Genomic DNA, 19,916 nt, shown 5'->3' on the forward strand with positions numbered 1-19,916 from the left:
TTGAATCTTATCAGATCTTCAACCAAAATCTACTATTGGATAAAAGGGATCCTAAGTGAACAAATAACATTTTGATACTTTTTTCATTTATTTATTAAATAAAGTTATACAATACCCAATGCCCCCGTGAAAAATTAATAGACTCAATAACTGGTTATGCCACCTTTTAGCTGCAATAACTGCAACCAAACGCTTCTGTTGTTATTGATCAGTCTCTCATAGTGCCGTGGAAGAATTTTGGCCCACCCCTTCATTCAGAATTGCTTCAACTCAATGATATTTGTGGGTTTTCGAGGATAAACTGCTTGTTTCAGGTCCTGCCTCAATATCTCAATGGGGTTTAGGTCTGGACTTTGACTAGGCCATTCCGAAACTTTAAATTTCTTGTTATTCAACCATTCTGACGTAGACTTGCTTGTGTGTTTTGGATCATTGTCTTGCTGCATGACCCAGCTGCGCTTCAGCTTCAGCTTCAGCTCATGGACGGGTGGCCTGACAATTCTCTGATACAGAGCAGAATTAATGGTTCCTTCAATAATGGCAGGTTGTCCAGGTCCTGATGCAGCAAAGCATCCCCAAATCATGACACTACCACCACCATTTTTGACCACTGGTATGAGGTTCTTGTAAAATGCAATATTTGGTTTTCACCAGACATAATGGGACCCATGTTGGCCAAAAAGTTCCACTTTTGACTCATATGTCCATAGAACATTGTTCCAGAACTCTTGAAGATCATTCAGGTGCTTTTTGGCAAACTTGAGATGATCATTCATGTTCTTCTTAGTGAGCAATGGTTTCTGCCTTGCTATTTGCCATGAATTCCATTTTTGCCCAGTGTCTTTCTGATGGTGGAGTCACGAAACACTGAACTTAGCTGAAGCTAGAGAGGCCTGCAGATCCCTGGATGTTGTTCTAGGGTTCTTTGTGACTTCCTGGATGATTTTATGCCTTGCTCTTGGAGAGATTTTGGCAGGACGGCCACTCCTGGGACAATTCACTACTGTCCTAAACTTTCTCCATTTGGACAATATGGCTCTGACTGTGGTTTCATGGAGCCCCAGAGCCTTAAAAATGGCTTTGTAAACCTTTCTAGACTGATAGGCATTAATAACTTTTTTTTCCCGGAGGTCTTCAGGAATTTCTTTTGATCGTGGCATGATGGGCCTCTAGAACCTCTGTGTGCTGACAACTTCGCTCTTATGGTAAGGGCCAAAGTTAGTCAGATTTATATTGTGCAGGGCTGGCTCAAATCAGGCTTGATTGTTAACCAAAGTATTCAAACAGCTGACCCTAATTACCCCTTTAATTGGGTTGAGTTAACTAGGGGGGGAATAACTTTTTCACACCTGAAGATTGCATGTTTGATTGCCTTGCACACCAAACAAATGAAAGAAGCACCAAACTTTGGTGTCATTTTTTCTCTCAGACTTCCTCTATATAAAATTACAACCCACAAGAAGATCTGACAAAATTCAATGTGAAAAATCTGCAAAAATGCAGAAAATCAGACAGGGGGCAAATACTTTTTCACGGCACTGTAACAAAGGAGATAGTTACTTCTGCATCCAGCACTCAAAGAATATCACAGACATTTGCAAAGCTTTTTGAGATGTTATAGTAATAAAATAATGACCTGGATCACATTATTGAGGAGTTTGGTGATAAAACGAGTGATCAGGAGAGGATTTATCAGTATGCAGGTCTATAAAGAGGTATGTGAAATACAGCGAATAAGGGGTGGGGCTTGGCTCGAGATAGGGTACTGAGTGCCCTTTTGTGATTCAATGCCTTTTAAACAATTAGAAATTATATATTATATAATGCCCCCTATTACTTCAATTTGGCGCCGCCCTCGTATTGATGCCATAGTCATATCAGTTTTATAATAGAGGCTTCCCTCGAATAAACGCCGCTATCACTAAAGAAACATTAAGGTATTTTTTTCTCCCCCTTCTAAAAAAAAAAACACACAGTAAACAAACAGACGCGCAACACTGACTATGTACATGCAACTCCCCCGAAGAGATGTAAATTACAAACTAATGTACACACACATAGTAAGCACATTTTATTTGATTATTAGAACAGCAGTCCTTCTGAAGTTCTGATAGGTGGTTTTGCTGTTATGTTTTTAGTTCAATTGTAATTCCTGTACTCAATTCTGTTAACAACCAATACACACTCCTGATTCGTTGGTAGAGTACTCCTTGACCTTCCAACTACCACCTAATAAGCTCTCGGTAACTGTCACTGATAAATGTACTGTAGTCAAAGTAAGTTAGCCACACACGCTGCTACATACATGTAAGCTATCGTATTACAGAAAATAAGCAACCGCGATACTTCTAAAATGTCAGAAATCACTTAATAAAATATTGCAGCGTTTGAAAATTGGAGTATTATTAATAAAGGACACTCTCTATAAAGGCCACCCTCTTTTAAGTGCCACAGTCATTTTGATCTATTAAAAATAAACGCAGAGGCGCCAAAGTGAGGTAATCCGGTGTATATATAGAGAGCCAGAAGTTTCTTGGGCCTGTGGAGTATTTCATTTATCGATCTTCTAAATGGACATTTGTTCCTCAATTTATCAGAAAAAGGTTGGATATAACTTAGTAAAGCTAAATATATACTAGACACTAAAGATATGGGACAAGGACAGCAAATCCATTTGGTTTCAGAGCATAATACACACTATTTAGATGTGATGCATCATTCTAATAATTCCTGCCTCAGCCTTAAAATAGGCTATTTGCCATTTGTTCCTCTTCACATCTCCAGAATGACACACAATTATTTGAGCATTAGGAAAATAGCTATTGATTTCAGCTATAAATCAATGGCGACTGATGGCTTTTCTGTCTGCAATTGTATGGCTATTGATGGAAATATGGGCTGGTTATTTGAAAAGGAGATCAGCAGTATTGAAAAATCCATTAAGATGTTTTCTTTCATCCACAGTAGCAGAAAACGACATCAGCACAGAAACATCAGTGCACAACAAATATGGCTGCCAAATGACCTGCAATGAGATTTTTTTTTTTTTCCTAGTGTGTGAAACTGATATGAGATGTTATTGTACCAAGTTGCTGGTTAAGTTCAGTTATGTGAATACATTTCTACAAAAATCTTTTTGGATGCACACTGTGTAGAATTTCCATTATGCATGTCCATTAGCAGAATGCACAGCATGGTTTATAAAATGTATTCAAATAACATAAAAGAGCAATAGCTACCGCTGACGAGGGATTCTAAAACGATTACTGTAATAAAAGAAGCTGGGTCTGGCTCTTTCAGAACCCTTATCAATGATTCGGGTCACCAACTGGTTACCAATAACAATGTTTTTGACACCCCATGAATTCACCCACAGTTATGCTCTTCAGTACTACCTACAGCAACCCAGCTTGTGCCTGTTACATTATGCAGCTTGTAAACAGGTTTTATTTTTAAACCTCGGATTTAATACATTTAATTCACTAGCTGGCAGCAGATATGTGTGTATTTATTCATGTTTATTTATTGTTAACCAAGGTAACAAACCCTTGATGTAAATAAATGTATTTTATGCAGCTGTCTGTACCTTACAAATTATACACACCGTCACACACATATATGTCATATACAGTTTTACAATAAGGAAGTCTTTTGTTTTCCATAGAACCGGACAGTATTTGGGTGGTGTAATAATAGCACATATTCCATTTACCACACCCAGGGCCCTATGCATAAAACTGTTAAGCCCATTTACCAGATAAAATGCCTCAAAATAATCCAGCATCAGCTAATACTTTCAAAAGTCATATTACAGGAAACGTTGCTCCAAGGAAAATTACCTTATGGACTTTATTACCCTAACAGAAATATTTGAAGAATACCATTGAATATTGAAGAAGTCATTGCAGACCACAGAATCACTAGTACTGGCAATGCAATGGATTCGGATCAAATCCTGACACAGCTGCCGCTGGTAGTGATAAGCTACTATATTACTGAGTTCTGATTGTCTTGGGGGCGTGTCCGGTAAGCCTGTGCATAACTCAAAAAGCGTCTGCACCACAGCTTGAGCCTATTGCAATGCCATAGACCCCTTAGATTTCAGCTGCGCTGAGTCCTGTATTTGCAGCGTCCGCTCCAAGGATAAAGAACCAGACGTGCCCATGAAGGCGCTGCCCAGCAGGTCACTGGGAGCTCCAGAAGTAGGCCAGTTTAGGGGATGTTTATCCCAAACAAGCAAAGTGAGGGCTGTGTAGTGTAGACGATTTTGTGGGACTAGCGCTCAACATATGTGGGCAAACTTTAATTTATTAGTTTTGTTTTCCTTATTAAATCTGGAGCTGGGATTATTATTGTTGGTCCCCTTTGCTTCAGGCCTTGTTATTATTAAATCTGCTCTCCTTTGTGACATGTCAACACCCATTGCTCTGTGTCTGACTCATTATTATTCAGTGACGACCCACACAGGTAACATCCCCCTGTTACACTGTAACATGCTTCAGTGCGAGTTGTCCCGGGTTCGAGCCTGCCCTCTGCCTGTGTGTGGATTGCCTCGCCCTGTGTGATGCACCTGCCTGCGGGAACCGAGGTTTGCTATATTGGTGTCAGAAGTGGATGCAGGTACCCCGGCACGCACTCATTGGACCATAGCCTGGTGAGCAAGTCCGAGGTGGTCTTGAGGCTGGCAGGGGAGAGTGTAGCGTGCATGGGAGAAGGCAGCAGCAGGGCTGGTAGGTGACGTAATCACATATGAAGACATAAGCCTGATATATGCTCCTTGCAAAGGAGACGTCTCTTTTGCACAGACGTATTGGCCCTATGCTTTAGTGCAAGAGGTCCCGGGTTTGCGTCCACCCTCTGCCTGTGTGTGGATTGCCTCGCCCTGTGTGATGTGCCTGCCTGAGGGAACCGAGGTTCACTACTATATATGTGCCTTTGTTGTTGCCCTTGTGAACACACTGGCCAGCTATAAAGAACCAAAATACAATATTATTCCAAAACGTATTTAAGATAACTGATATATCAGTAAAATACTTTCACCATACACATATGAGCAATACTTAAATTAAGCTAGTCTAATTCCCCATTGTATATAAAAATAAATTAAAAAAAAAACCTCACTTCTTTATACAGTATTTGCAAGAGTGAAGGTTTTATTACTGTATGTGAAATTATATTTAAAAAATGCAGTGCAATGAATTAAAATTGAACAGAAGTAATGAAAACATTAAAATGGCCTACTTTTTTCAAATACTGTATTCTGGATCCTAAAAGAATTCTCAAGCTTTATAGCTAATATTAGCAAAATACACTTCTCAAATACATGCCTTTGACGAATGAGTTTGGGGAGTTGGGGATAGCTTATGGTAATATGTTTTAATAAGAAATAAGTCAGCTGGGAGAAATACAAATTGAAGCTGTTATTCACTTGATAAAGCTTCAGAAAATGTATGCCCTGAGTGGAGGGTGAAGTTGTTTAAAGCTTTGTTGTGTTGGAAAGTCTCATGTTCTGTGTTCGTTTTGACATCGCCACTGGCAAAGCAGGAAGTTCACATCTGAGATACAGAAGCAGCGGGGCCAAGCTAGAATTAGAAACATAAACTATTGACCAGCTTTTTGGCAAATAAAGCACACCTCATTGTCAAAGCTTCTCTCTGGTCAAGCTCAAAGCAGGGTAAAGGCAGACTTAGTGAAAAATTGATATAGCTCAACACTGGAGCAATATGATCTATGACCACTCAGCATAACTGAACTGTTGTAGAACCCTATTGTGAAAATTGCATGTCAACATAGATAACTTTAAACACAAAACCTCAACAAAGCTAAAGACACATCCCAGTCAAAATGTCTTTTTCAATGTCTGCAATGTTCCAAAAAGTAAATAAAACCTTCACCAAAGACGAATTGGATAAAGCAGTCCCGTTATGCAAATATGCACAATTGTTGCAAATTGTTTTTGACAACTTTAACAAGAAGAATACATTGATGGTGACAGGTTCCTTAAAATGTGTCCTACGACCGTTAATTCATTTGGTTGAAAGCTATTAGCAAGCGTTAATAGAGCAAAGTAATTTAATACGTGTTTGAATTCTTTAACTCTGACATTAATCAGACAACTGATTTAACATTGACAACAGGACTTAATAACCTATTCCATACAACCTAGTCTAGTCTGGTCTTAAAATCAGGGTATAGTTTAGCCTTTCATACACAAGTATAGAGGCTGCCAGTGTTTAAAAGATTAACAGATCAACTGATGGAAGGACGCAGAAGTAGAACAATAGAAGAAGATGCCGTCTGTGTGCTTGTGACACCATACTAACCTTGTTCATGTGGTGCCTGTCTATTCCCCTGTCACACTTTCATCCAGATTGCCCAACAGGGAATTGACATATCTCTTTACTGTCTGCTTCTGTACTGCACCTCTTATTCTCTCCGGGTTTTTTTTTTTTTTTTTTTTTTTTTTTTTTATGTAGCTTTGCATAAAGCTGTCTTTTCAAAGTTTTTATCTTCTCTGTTGGTGGTAATCTTTGGGATAGCCCTCAGTTGCAAAGTAAAAGATCAAATGAAGATATGCACATAAAATTGGAGAATTGCTTTAACGGCCCGCAAGGCTCCTGGTGCATTGTTCTAATAGAAATGGACATTGCTTGTCCAGGTTTGCAGGCTTCTGTGGTTTCAGCCACTGTTGCACTGTTACACCCATCTATGGGCTAGATTAAAGTTGGTCAATGCAGTTGGCTGCACCCACTATGATGCCCCTTCTGCACTTACTAAGGTTATTCTGCTTTCTGCTTCATTGAAATGTCATTAAAACTTTTCTTTTGCACAGAGGATTGTCTGAAAAGGCTTTGCTGCTTTATGCAACCAAAGGCGGAGACATCTAAGACACAGACAGGCTGTGTGATAACACCAGTATAACATCAGTAGGAGGTCCTCTGTGTCCTTATTGGACGATTCTGCCAATAAGAAGGGATATTGAAGAAGAAAAAAGCAGGTCTGTATTTGTAATGCTGAAATCCTTAACATTTTTAGAATCTACATTCAAATCTACAGGTCCATAGATATGTTTGTCATCCAACTCTTTTGCTTTCCTATTGTTTACTTGGACATACCTGACAATTAACAGGTTGCACTGCTTTCCAGTTAAATAAAACAAAGGCTTTACTTTAAAATGTGAGTGCTTTTTTTTTTTTTTTTTTTTTTAACGATATTTTGTGCGCTCCTTAAACTTACCAAAAACGAAGAACCCAAGTTAAAATATTTAAATGAGGTCAGTGGCAGGAAAGATCTACACTTATAACAAGGATTTTTCTATAAAAAAGCCATTCACTCTGTGGCATTAGAAATTGGCAGGGATGGGGTTAAATTCCCCTACCTGCCTGGGTTTATTATGTTCAGGTGGCTGAACATAATAATTTATTATTTATTTATTTGTATATACAATGGGGAATTAGTAATTAATTCATTAATATTAACCCCATCCCTGCCAATTTCTAAAGGGCAGAGCTTTGCTCTGCCATACCCCCCCCCCCCCCCCCCCCCCCATGTACAACGTACACCGGCCTACAAACAGCCTGCCACATTTGGTGTCAAAGTGGGATAGCGCCACCGAGAGGCTCAGAGCAGTATTCTTTTATTTATTTTTTATTTTTTGGAATTCTTGGGATTTTTTTTTTTAAAAAACATGGGAAAGAAGAGCAGACAGTGGCAAAGGCAGGACAAACAGCAGCTGAAGAAATGTAATGGGGGAGTTGGCCGATTGCGGCCGGTGTACGTTGTACATGGGGGGGAGGTATGTGGCAGAGCAAAGCTCTGCCCTTTAGAAATTGGCAGGGATGGGGTTAAATTCCCCTACCTGCCTGGGTTTATTATGTTCAGGTGGCTGGGGTTGATTAGGTTAATTAATGATCAATCAGCGCCCAGCCACCTGACATAAAAGGAGGCCTCTGCTTCTCATTTAGGAGGAGGGAGCTAAGGAAGCAGGTTGGTGTTTGTGGGTTTTTGGGATTTGTGAATTCTACATCCAGTGAAGGCATTGTCCAGCCTGGAAACCTTTATTTTTGTAAGTTTGTTTTTTGTACTGGTCTTTTTTGTGTGTTTAAACATCTTTGTTTGGCCCTTGTGCCCTTTTATTTTTATGTATTTATAATAATTATTTTTTTTGAACTACAGACTGTCTCTGGGCCTCTATCCACTCGCCAGCCTGCCATACACTCATTTAATGGTTTCCACTGCTGAGTAGCAGTACAATCGAACCATGAGTGGATTTTTTTTCTAGTGTCTCTCTCGTCTCTTAAACGTACTATCTCTGAAACATTTGCTAGCAAAATCAGACCCAAAATAGAGTACTGAGTATTTAATCCAGTTTTAAAATCATGTATGGTTTCACTCTAATGATCCCACTTGTAAAAATGTGCTTAATGCAAGTCCCTCCTAATTATATTAATTGATAACATGACTCATTTATCAACTTTCAAGGTTGCGGGGCAAAAATGGGCATACATTATTTTTTCAAACTCTGTAAAAGTGTTTCCCATGCTGAGCTACAACAAATAATTATGGAAATGTCATATGTCTACTTTTATTTGACCGTTCTTCTGAGACAGATACAATTTTATGCAATCCCATAGATTTGGTACAAGGATGAATGGAAGGATTCTGGTACATTTCTCTACTTCCCTTGAGCAGCGAAACAGTTCCTTTGTTTTTTTGTTTTGCTTAGGGTTCCTCTTTACAGGCATTATTTTAGCTTTTCCTCAGTTGACATATGTACCTGTGTTGCAGGTAGAGGAGAATAGGTTCTTACCTGAACCTTACTCTAGTATTCTTGAGTCATTGTACTTGTAACACTGGAAGTGAACATGAGAGAGAAAACCAAGTAATTCTTGGTAATTACCCCTTCCATGTAATTATTTTATGTAGGCTGTTTATTCATCTGATACAAAATGTTCACAATAAAATCTATTCTATTAAAAATTATATTGCAATTGTCTCGCAGGTGGACTGAATAGCACTATTGGTTTTGAACATGGAAATATCCACTTGGAGGAATGTGATCATTCCCATGTTGACCAGCAAGCATGCCTTACGCTTTCACTGAGCAGGGACTTGGAAGGGATGAGAGAGTGATTCATTCTCCCATTCAAGCTCTGGACCAATGCTCATTGTATGGTCATTTTGTAATGTGGACTAAATTAAGACTGGACCGGATTAAAACCCAGGGGTAGGATTTTCAAGTTTTGTATTGCACTCGTGATATAGTAACGACAGCTTTAGTAGCAAGTGATTTTCAAACAAAATTTGTTAATAAATCAATCCATTGATGCTTTGAAATTGAGTCGATGAGGTCGTTAATGAACAAATTTCTCGTTAAAAAGCTTAATTGTTGCAGGCCACGTACATCACTTCCTGTTTCAACGATTAGATAAGGGGAACTCGTTAATCAATATGCAGGTTAACAAGATCAAGAAAAATGAATGGAAGCATTATTCGTTGTTATGGAAACTACTAGCATACAGGGAGGCAACTCTCCCACCAGCGAGCAGCAGCCAAATGGAAATAAAAAATAACGGGAATATATATTTTGTGTATAATATACATGTAATTTAAAATAGTGCATTTTGTCATGCAGAATGTACATTGATATAGAATACTTCACATATAAAATGCTGATTTATGATTATCTGGAGTGTGGGTAAAAATCAGATTACACAGATACACAGATGGGTTAAACAGATTATTAAGAGCTAGTTAATCCCTTGGTCACCAATATAAAAGACATGCAGCTTTGGCTGCACGGTCATGAGTGTGTTCGTGAGGCACAACGAGTCGGGTGGTGAAGGAAAGTAAAACTAAAGGGAATAGAAAACAATTGCTAAAACGTGCTGGGTCTACACCAGCACGGTACTTACTTGCTTGTTCTGTCTGTCTGTTGCAGTTTTGGCCCTTGTGCCTTTTGCTTTGTAAAAGCATTTTGTTCTGTTTAAAATCTTTCATTTGTATTTAATAAACGCAGCGTCTCTGTTTTGCCCCGCCATTCCTTATTTTGGTTTCTGTTTCTGGTTTGATTTCATCCCTGCAAAGCCATCCTTGTCAAAATAAAACACAGGTGTTAAAAGCTAAGGATGCATTGCAAATCTGCAATCACCTAAGGAAACGTTACTGTAATATCTAATATGCCATTTTCTAAACCAAGATTTCACTTGTACAATTATAATAAAATCTACAGTAGAGTTCAGCTGTACTCTTTCATTAATTAAAAAAACCCTTTTCCACATGCATATTAACTCCTGATATATGATGACAATTAACACAGACTTCCTTTTAAATTTCCACGCAAACAAAATAGTCACAAGACACATTGCTCGTTAAGATATTAACATTATTTTGTAAATCAACAAAATTTGTAAATCATATTAGGACTATTATTTAATAACGAAATGGGCATAACGAGCGCTTGAAAATGCTAAAATCAATGCTACATACTGATTTATTGATTAACATTGAAGTTTACAACCTTTTGAAAATCCCACCCAGGCTTCCAAGAAATATCAACTTTTTACCAACCTACAAATCAGCAGACACAGCAGTATCCAAATCAGAGTAATTTTAACTTACCTTAAATAAGTGTCATGGACAATATAGTTAGTGAACTAGTCTGTGTTTTCATTGGGAGAATCCAAACTGCATTTCGATACTCGTTGAACTGACATTTATTTAATTAATTTCTTGAATAAGATTTATTAGGTCTAATGTGGGACATATAGGATGAATACTATATAATACTGGAGGCAGTAGCTATCAGTTCCACGATAAATGACCAAAAGGTACAGTATTGAGAGAAATCAATTATTCATTTCTCACTGCAAGAATTTCCATCATACAAAGGACATAATGTTACTTTCAATTAGTGAATATAACCTTGCATGCTCTGCTATTTACAATGCCTGAAATGCCTTCTAATGCAATCTCAAACCTCATAGAAAAGATGTGTTTGGGATCCCCAAGTGGCCTCATCTAGTATAGACAAGACTGCATTGTGTGCTGGGTAAGTCATACAATTCACACTTTGGCTTGCAAAATCACAAGAGATTCCACAGGTTAAAAGAGACAGTTGCCTTGGCAGCAGTACAAACCTTCAGTTCTCCTGAGCTGTTGAGAGCAGTTGCTGCAATGAAGTTACACAAGTGGGGACAAACAGGTTAAACAGGTTAAACAGTATTCTGCTTAGCAACAGTCTTATACTAAAGACTACGACCCTAAAAATGATTTTATTTCATGGTATTTTTTGCCCCTGCTATTTTGGTTTGTCTTTCTACTCATGTATTTTATATACCGTATTTGAGTTAATTTTCTGCATCTCCAGGTTTATTCATCATCTTATTTTGATATTCGCTGAAGCAGGATATTATCGCTTAAAAGGTTTTGAAATTCATGAGTTTAAAGAACAAAAGAACAAAATGACATGTAGATTAGCTTGTTACACCTATGGTTAACTTACAAAAAATCACAGTAAAATACAGGATTATGCATTTATAGAAACAGAGTTGAACACGAACTTGGAGAAAACACTTCTAAAAGTCAATAGATTATGGGGGCATGAGCAGCTTTAACAATACTGGTTATTGAGCAGGTTATGGATTGAAAAAGGTTTTGGGATCATCCACGACTCCAGAACTATCTACAGACAAACTGAACACAACGCTTCTACGACCGGGAATATTTTCACTTCAGGCAAAAGGATTGTAACAAATGTACAGGATGCTCTCCTGTTTAAATATATTCTGTTTAAATATTTCATTTGAACCTAATCTGATGAATTGGTGATGTTTACTGTTCTCTAAGTTTCTTTTTAGCTTGAAAAGATATTTTAACTAAAACAGGGACACCATTACCCCCTGTGCAGCAATAATGAAACAGCTAGCTAAATCATTAAAGGTATGAGTCTGACCCTTAATGATGTTAAGTTTAAGTGTATGTGCTCTTTTGTAAGTGGAGGAATCAAGAAACTGTAGTTATAACATGTGCATGACACGTGACCATTCCTTAGCAATTTCCTTTTTTATCACAGCTGTTTTATTTGTTGTTATTTTGTCATTTTTAAACAGCCACTATAAGTGTAGTGATGCCATAATTACAATTTTAGATTTAGAGATGCAAGCTCTGATAACAATGGGCAGGGATAGCAGAAGGTGGAGAAACATTTGAGGCAACTGTTTATTCAGGTTTTCTATATAATCCCAGTCCATCTGGACCTTGCTGTAGATCCCTCACTACAAACATTTCACAGGCTATGAACTCAAAGGCAATACCTAAGGTGATGTGCAACACGGTTGGCTTGGATGACAGGTTCAGGAAGCAGTAGTAAATACAGAACGCACAGGGTGAAACTGCCACAGCAGTTTCTTTATTAAATTATAAAAACAAAACAGTTTAACAAAATACACAATAAACAATAGGCACACGGGCCAAACTAAAACAAACACAAATCTTTTATTTTTATCCCACAAGCTACTCAGGATGGGCATTCAACCCCATCCATGCTAACCACATTTTACGAGACCGGCTTGTTGCCGGTCTCAAACAACAATGATGGACGGCTTTCCTCCATTCACACACAAACACAACATGCCATAATACTACTACTACCAGCAACAACAACAACAACACACACGAATATATACATAAATAAACATCCCCAAGGGGAGGACACCCTGTCACAACCATTTAACAAGTGAAGATTTAAGCTGTATTGTTGTCCTGCATGTTCAATCAATCGCTTGGTGTCTTTTTATACTAGTGTATATTATTGTTTATGTCTCAGATTTATCTTTACCAAAAAGCAATACTTTAGCAATACAAATTATCATTAATTCATCAATACATGTGTAATAATAATAATAATAATAATAATAATAATAATAATAATAATAATAATAATAATAATAATAATAATAATACATAACTGAGTGATCACCAAAAATCCTGAGATGAAACTTATACAGCTTACATCTACTGTACATTTTTTGAGCACCTGATTGTGCTACAGTGGCCCCTACTGGTTAGCAGACACCTGCAGGGCTGGCCTCTAGAGGGCGATAGCTTGCCGGCATCTGCTTTCAATCTCCTGGGTGAAAAGAGGCAATTGGCTTGGCTATGGGATAAGAGGATGCTCACTGATTTTTACTGTCTCTAATAACTGTATATTTATATAGCAGTTACTTAGAAAATACAGTACATGTGTACTTAAAATAGTTACAATATTATTATGCACAGTTGCAATGTACTTAATGTGTGTACATTTTTGCATGACCCTAACCCTATCTTTAAACCTAACCTAACCCTTTCCTGATACAAGCATGTGCTTACATATATTGTGCAAGAAGATGATTGCATTAAGTACATTATAACTATGCATAATAACATTGTAATTACATGTATGTACACATGTATTTACTAAGTAAGTACTGTGCAGTGTTATCAGTTCCTCTGTGCTGTTGTGCTTAAGGATTTAGACCAAAAAATATATACAATAGATATGAACATAATTTAGATCTTTTATTTAACATCATGTAATCAAAGAAACTACAAAATTATGTTGTAAAATTCTACCAGAAGCCATGATAGTAGTACAGTATTTCATGTTAGATTTTGATATGTTAGATTTTTTCAATATTTGTCAGTTTTTCGTTAAGTGGAAAACTACAACACATTATGGAATTCAATATGTTAATGTAATATTATGCAGCAGGCTTCAATCAACTTTATGAGTTAATTCTATAGGGGAATGCTAAACTTTTTGCCATAGCTGTACAGCTGTATATACAAATCCAGTGAGATAAACATTTGCATATGTAAAGCACACTAATTATTATAGTTCTCTAAAATAATGTCAGTTGTAGCTTGGCATAAAACAAAATCTCACCAAAGATGCTAAATTAATTATTATATTTGATGTTTTAGCAGAAACCCAATTTGTAATTAAGAGAAATCCTCAGGTGGGTATATCTGTCTCATTAATAATGCTGCAAATTAGTAGTTTGTTTCAATGGCTTATATGTTCCGCACTAGTTAGTCTATATATAACCTGCATTTGGGTAGACTTTACTAAAGCACTTGATTTCAATATTGCATTGAAACTCTGTTTTAATTCGTCTGCAAATTGGGATAGTGTAATCTTCCAGGAATAGAGATTAAAGTCAGGTTTTATCTTTCGGAAACTATCTGGAATACATGGAGTACTCACGTGAATATCTTTGCTATTTAATCAGTTTTTTCTCTACAATTTAGAATCTCTAATTATGTTCCCTCACCACAGATAATCCCAACAACAGCCCATAAGAACAAGGTCAGTGGGAGTCCTCCAGTCCAACCACCAAGTCGACTGCCTCAAACACCCAGGAGTTCCAGAGCAGATTTAAGTGAGCTACCAGCCTCTTGAGGACAGAGGCAAGCTCTGTAGGTGTCTACTTCAGCTCACTGGAAGCCTGGCTATTAAGGGCCACTGTAGCGCTGCAAAGAGCTTTAAGGAAAATATTTCCTATGTACAAACCCTTGCTAAACCCAGCTGACACTCATTTTCATTAGTAATAAATGGCTCCTCAGAGTGTTGACCTTTTAATTCACACATGTTTTTACACTTGCATTCAAATGCCAAGGTGATTGAGCATGCTTTAATATAATATACCAGCAACATCCGTACCCTAACCACTGGCTACGTGAAGAAGTTTCCCCCACCCACTGTCATTAGTCTATTATCTACACTGATGATGCATGTATCAAAAATCTATATTTACTACCTTGAGCACATGTGTTCCAATACAATACATTTACAACAGGAGGCCTGGTTTAAAACAATGTCCAAACTTGTTGGGGTTATATATCCAGATCAGATCCCCCAATGAAGATATGCAGTGCCTGTAAATGCAGTGAGTCACAAGAAAGAACACTGTGTTGCACATGAAAACAAAAATGCAATGTGCTTTTAAAGTAAATAATATACATTGTTCTGACCTTGCACTTGGGGAGTGATAGCCTTGGACGTGGACTGTTATTATGTTGTCTAACATAAAACAAGTTTCTTTTTCTCTCTCTGATTACAGATGTTATCCCCAGTAAGCTCATGAAATTCTCTCCACAGTAACTTGGCTTAGAAGCTGTAATTCACACACAGATAATATGTTTTGCTCACATGCCTCTGGGGGTCATCTTTGAAAGTGTGGAGACCTTAATTCTCTTTGGAACTTTTCTAAAGCTATATACTGTGATTTGATAAAAAAAAATAAAAAAAAATTATATACAATGCCTTGCAAAAGTATTCAGACCCCTGACCAATTCTCTCATATTACTGAATTACAAATGGTACATTGAAATTTCGTTCTGCTCGATATTTTATTTTAAAACACTGAAACTCAAAATCAATTATTGTAAGGTGACATTGGTTTTATGTTGGGAAATATTTTTAAGAAAAATAAAAAACTGAAATATCTTGCTTGCATAAGTATTCAACCCCCCCACATTAATATTTGGTAGAGCCACCTTTCGCTGCAATAACAGCTTTAGTCTTTTAGGGTAAGAATATACCAGTTTTGCACACAGTGTCGGAGTGATTTTGGCCCATTCTTCTTGGTAGATTTGCTCCAGGTTGTTCAGGTTGGTTGGGAAACGCTTGTGGACCACAATTTTCAAATAGTGCCACAGATTCTCAATGGGATTGAGATCAGGACTTTGACTGGGCCACTGTAGGACGTTCACCTTTTTGTTCTTGAGCCACTCCAATGTTGCTTTGGCCTTGTGCTAGGGTTTTTTCATTGTCCTGCTGAAAGGTGAATTTCCTCCCAAGCTCCAAGCTGATTCTCTTGTAGTATTTTCCTGTATTTTTCTCCATCCATTCTTCCTTCAACTGTAACAAGATGCCCAGTCCATGCTGATGAAAAGAATCCCCACAGCATGATGATGCCACCACCATACTTCACTGTAGGGATGGTGTGTCTTGAGGCATGGGCAGTGTTAGGTTTGTGGAGTGATGCAGCCTCCAATTCCTGATTATTGATCTAACTGTGCTCACTGGGATATCCAAACACTTGGATATTATTTTGTACCCTTTCCCTAATCTATGCATTTGTATTACTTTATCTCTAATTTATGTAGCATGCTCTTTGATCTTTATTTGCCTTCAGATTCACAACCTTACCAATGATCCTTCAACAGTGGGGTTTTTATCCAGAAAATGTGACAGCAACTTTAATGGTTCACAGATGGAGGCCAGTGGTAAGGTAATTGTGTCCTCGTTAGGGCAATTTCTTTCATCGGTGCAAACTGGGAGCTACCACAGCACAGGAGTTGAATACTTATGCAATATTTCTTAAAAATATTTCCCAACATAAAACCAATGTCACCTTACAATAATTGATTTTGAGTTTCAGTGTTTAAAAATAAAATATCAAACAGAACGAAATTTCAATGTACCATTTGTAATTCAGTAATAACTGTGTGTGTGTGTGTGTGTATATATATATATATATATATATATATATATATATATATATATGTGTATATTGGATTTAGGTCAGGGCTCTGACTGGGCCACTCAAGGACATTTACCTTTTTGTTCTTTAGTCACTCCAATGTAGCTTTGGCTCTGTGCTTTGTGTCTTTGTCATGCTGAAAGGTAAACTTACATCCCAGTTTCAGCTTTCTTGCAGAGGACAGCAGGTTTTCCTCAAGGACTTCTCTGTACTTTGCTCCATTCATTTTCCCTTCTATCCTGACAAATCCTCATAACATGATGCTGCTACCACCATGCTTCACAGTAGGGATGGTGCTCTTTGGGTGATGCGCTTTGTTGGGTTTGCACCAAACATAACACTTTGCATTTAGGCCAAAAAGTTTGTCAGACCACAGAACATTTTGCCACATGGCTGCAGAATCTTCTGAGTGTTTTTTGCAAACTTCAAACTGGATTCAAGGTGGGCTTTCTTGAGTAATGGCTTCCTTCCTGCCTCCTTATCATACAGGCCAGATTTGTGGAGTGCTTGTTTTCAGATGCTCACTTTGACCAGTCTTGGCCATAAATGCCTGTAGCTCTTGTAAAGTTGCCATTGGCCTCTTGGTAGCCTCTATGATCAGTTTCCTTCTTCCTCGGTCATCCAGTTTGGAGGCACAGCCTGATCTAGGCAGGGTCTTGGTGGTGCCATACACTTTCCACTTCTTAATGATCGTCTTCACCTTGCTCAAAGGGATATTCAAGGTCTTTGATATTTTTTTATACCCATCCCCTGATCTGTGCTTTTCAACAGCTTTGTCCTGGAGTTCTTTTGAAATCGCCTTGGTGCTCATGGTTGAGTCTTTTCTTTGAAATGCACTACACAGCAGAAGTAACCTACAGAAACTGCTGAATTTATCCTTAAATCATGTGAATCACTACAATTTAACACAGGTGGAGGCCAATTAACTTGGTGTGTGATTTTAAAGGCGATTGGTTACACCTGAGCTATTTTAGGATTGCTATTACAAGGGGGGTTACACTTATCCAATCAAGCTATTTCAGTTTTTATTTTTAATTCATTTTCTACACATTTCTAGAATATTTTTTCACTTGGAAGTTGTGGGGTAGGATGTGTAGATAAATGAAAAAAAAAAATATTTTAATGCATTTTAATTCCAGGCTATAAGGCAACAAAAGGTGATCATTTTGAAAGGGGGTGTAGACTTTCTATATATATATTCAACATTCACTTTTTTCGTAAAAAGGAAAGCCATGATGGCTGTTGTAGCATAGCAAAATAATTCTGTAAGTTAGCTATACAGGTCTGGCATGTGCTAAAGGAAGTACATGGTGCTTTAACTTCTGGGTCATTTCATCTCAGCAGTGCCTTCTAGGTCAAATCATGCTATTTGCTGAAAGCATGTCAGTCAATAAGGGGAGCAGCTGGTTTGTTAATGACAGTAAATAAACCATTGGAGAGGTGGGGACAATTTCACTTCACAGTTTATTTGAAAGTATGATTTAGAAACAGATTTTTTTTTTTCTTAAGCTAGTGTAGGTTGTGTATGTGTTACTTTCAAAACTGCCCATTTGAGACCTATATTGGAAGCACACAACCCATAAGTTTAATGAAATTATTATGTTTTCTACAATCACTTTAAGAGAGCAAAATGAACAGACTTGCATTTAAGCCCGATCGTTGCCAGGTCTTTCTAACTTTCTAACCCCCCCAATGTCTTACAAAATTCTGCAATTGTTTTTTAGTATTGAAAGTAATCATCCCTCTATCTCTACTCACTGTACTCGTTCAGCAGGCCTCTTATATACAGACTTTCAATCCAGAGACTGGGAGCCAGATAGTACCTTTCTTTTATTCTTTTACCATTGTTTGAAAAGGTTACTATTGCATTATAATAGAAACTGTTCTCATTTTCACATTTTTAATTAACTGATACAATACTCAATGATGGATGAGACCATTTACCAATCTCCTCATCAGCTCCATATCATACTGGTTCACATTCTTGTCTGCTTGAATGACATTGAACTTCCAACACTTCCCAGGAAACTGAACATCCTTTATTCCTTCTGTATAGAAACCATCTGAGCCTATGCCAAATCTAATGAGCGGTCTATGTATTATCAACTATACTTATTCAAAATACTTTAGATAACATGCTTAAGAAGTAAATGTTGTCTGCCTGCTTTGATAAATTGAATCGTGTTTTCAATCCAGCAAATCCTTTTTCAACTTCAGAGAGGGTTTATTCTCATTTCTTCAAAGCGATAATTAACCTAAGAGAGTGTTTATAAACACAGCTTAAAAACAGTCCTTAAAAGTTGAGTAAATATGGCCCCCCATTACACATTGATATTGTGTTACACTACTGCAGGCTTTCCCAACCCTGATCCTGGGGATCTTGTGTGTCTTCTGGTTTTCATTCCAACTGAGCTCTCAGTTATTTAACTAGACCCTTAATTGAACTTATCATTTGCTTAATTAGACCTTTTTAATTGTTCTCAGCTCCTAATAAGTTGCAGAGTTCAAGTTACTTACAAAGTGCTATAGCTAACTTGAAATCTGCAACTGTTCAAGAGTTGAAAACAAGTTAAAACGCTCTAATTAAGCAAATTGTGAGTCCAATTAAGGGTCTAGTTAAGTAATTGAGAGCTCAGTTGGAATTAAAACCAGAAGACACAGGGGGTCTCCAGGACCAGGGTTGGGAAGCCCTGCTCTACTGTGCTATCATATCAGTTCCACAATAGTTCTGCCAAGCCCAATTGTGTGGCCACTGCTAGTAAAACCATGGGCTGTTAATAATATTGCAATGGTTTCTTTGTGGTAATAAAGTGGCTCTATAATGTCATTCCAATAATGCAAGGTACATATGTTGATCCCCATCGACCCCCTTAATTTGATGTCAAACGTGGACGCAGACTGCAAAGCCAATTTATCCCATAGCACTACTGTTTTTTCAAGGTCTTTATGCCAAAATGAAAATGGCACCATTATTTGTGAGAGGACACTTTAACTTTTAATATTGCAAAACTACCACAGTAACAAGCAACCTAAAAAGATTCATTTCAAAAGTGACATTGGTGTTTGTTTCCAATGTTGTAACCTTAACTTTAGATTCTACAAAAAAATATATGTGTAATCCCCTTGGAAAATCAGCCCCAATGTGTTGATGAGTGGAACTTTTTTCCTTCCTAAACAGTCATAGTCTCATGGTGGAAGAATTGAACATTCTAGACCAGGGGTGTCAAATTCAGTTTCTGGAGGGCCACAGGTCTGCTGGCTTTCATTCCACCTGAGCTCTCAGTTACTTAATTAGTTGAATTATTTGATTAACTGAACACATTTAACACTTCTCTTCAGGCATCAACATGTTTCATAGGCAGTGTACCTTGAATTAAGTGCATTTTT

The sequence above is a fragment of the Polyodon spathula genome, chromosome 31, assembly GCF_017654505.1.
Source record: "Polyodon spathula isolate WHYD16114869_AA chromosome 31, ASM1765450v1, whole genome shotgun sequence".
Classification (NCBI taxonomy): domain Eukaryota; kingdom Metazoa; phylum Chordata; class Actinopteri; order Acipenseriformes; family Polyodontidae; genus Polyodon; species Polyodon spathula.